This window comes from Orycteropus afer, unplaced genomic scaffold (genome assembly GCF_000298275.1).
Source record: "Orycteropus afer afer isolate SDZICR_OR568_19922 unplaced genomic scaffold, OryAfe1.0 scaffold00066, whole genome shotgun sequence".
Taxonomy (NCBI): Eukaryota; Metazoa; Chordata; class Mammalia; order Tubulidentata; family Orycteropodidae; genus Orycteropus; species Orycteropus afer.
The window spans coordinates 4458845-4461206 of NW_006921653.1; positions in this window are offsets into that span (position 1 = coordinate 4458845).

Here is a 2362-nt window from a genome sequence, read left to right on the forward strand (position 1 = left end):
CTCTGTTAGCATAGTGCCTGAGGCACTTGACTGCTAACCAGAAGGCTGGTGGTTCAAACCCACCAGCCACACCTCAGAAGGAAGGTTGGGCAATCTACTTCCGTAGTGATACCACCTCGGAAACCCCAGGAGGGGTCGCTACAGTCACGTCCAACTCGATAGCACATAACAACAACAACATCAGGACACATATACAATGAGAACTGGCCTTGGAGTTCCCTAACACTTATTCACTGATGTCTTCACTGCTCCAAATGGAGTTGGAACTGATTCTCTATTTTATCTCCTGGCTCTGGTGGCACATTTATATGAATATGCTCCATGGTTCCTTTCTTTGTCCTTGCCTGGTAAAGCAGATCTTCCTGAACAGTCAAAGATTAAAGGGAAATTGAAAGATTAAGACTGGTTTTCTTGTGTGAGTCATAGCTTGGATCACCAGGCACAGAGTTTGCCAAGTGATTTTAGAAGTGAAGACACTACTGAGACAAGATTGTGGAGTTCTGATGTGATATTTAATTAAAACTTCTCATTTGATCAAGGGCACAGTCACTGTTGGTGATGAGGTAAATTGTCCATCACCCAGAAATTCTGCTTCTAGGAATTTATCCTAAGGAACTAATAAAGAACGTGGGCTAAGATTTAGCTACAAGAATATTCACCAGACACCCTTTTTAAAATAGCAAAAATCTAGAAACAGCCTACACTTCCAAGAGAAGGGGGAGTGGTTAAATATAGTATTGTCATACAGTGGAATACTATGTCCTATATCCCATGCTGCCATAAATGTAAGCTCTATATATGTACACACACCAAAAAATGTATATATTATACTCTGATTTAAGGTGAAAAGAATTTGTGGTATTTTCCAGGGTTAATAGTGGGTGGATGGGATTGTGAGTGTTTTAAATATTCTTTGTGCTTACTTTCTCCATTGTGAAACTTTCCATTATAAACTGCTTTTGCAATACAGAAAATATAATTAAAGAAACTCCACTGAGGGGAGTCCCATTTTAGAGTCTCATTGCTCGTGCACATGGTGGTCATAATTTCCCTGTGTTTCCAGCTTCAGCTTATGAAGTCATTTAGTCCAACAAACATTTATCCAGCTTCCCCTAGGCTGTGCCAAGCACAGCAAACTGCCAGGGACACAAAGATGAATGAATTACAGTCCCTGTTTTAGTTATCTAGTGTTGCTGTAATGGAAATACCCCAGGTATATGGCTTTAACAAATAAACACTTATTTTCTCATAGTGTAGAAAGCTAAAAGGCCAAATTCAGGGTGCAGGTTTTTGGGGAAGGTGCTTGTCTACTTTCAGCTTCTGTTCCTTGGTTCCTTGGCTGTCTTCAGTGGTGTGTATCTTCCCCTCTATTTCTGCTTCCTTCTCAGTGCCTTATCTGCTCTTTCTATATCTCAAAGGTGAATGGCTTAAAACATATCCTACATTGATATGATCTCATTAGCATAACCAAGAAAATCCTGTTCCCAGATGGATTACATTCACAAGTATAAGAGGTTTAGGATTTACAACATATATTTTTGGTGGCCACAACTCAATCCGTAACAATCCCTGTACCTGAAGGAATCTAATCACATGGAGACACACACACCTCAAGAAAAACTGTTCAGGTACCTTGGGGAAGCCTAGGATTTGAAGCACAACTAGACCTTCCAGAGACTAAAGAATGTGATTATGTGCTATGTAAGGCAGCACCATACTAATGTAGGAGCTCTGGTGGTTTAGTGTGTAAGGCATTTGACTGCTAACCAGAAGGCTGGCAGTTCAAACCCACCAGCCACTCCCCAGAAGGAAGCCTGGGCAATCTACTTTTGTAGTGTTACCACCCCGGAACCCCAAGGAGGGGTCAGTTGCTATGACTCCACAGCAATGGTTGCATTGTTATACTAATGTAGGTGTCCAAATTCCTTCCATCAATGTCCCAATCAGAGGGGCCAACTCATATAAGCTGCACATTCTCATGAGAACTGGCATATACAGTGTATATATATTATAGTTGTCAGTCTATCCCAACATGGCAATTCCATGTATGCAGAGTAGAACTGCTCTATATAACCCATAGGATTTCCAAGGCTGTGACCTTTCAGAAGCAGATACCCAGGCTTGTCTTCCAAAACAACTCTGGGTGGGTTCAAACTGCCAATCTTTTTGCTAGTAGTTGAGCACTTAACCGTTTGTGCCATCCAGGTCCCAATACAGTATATACCAAAACTAAACCAAACACACTGCCATGGAGTTGGATCCTACTCATAGTGACCCCTCCTTGGGTTTCTGAGGCAGTATCACTATGGAAGTAGATTGCCCAACCTTCCTTCCAAGGAGTGGTTGGTGGGTTTGAACTGCC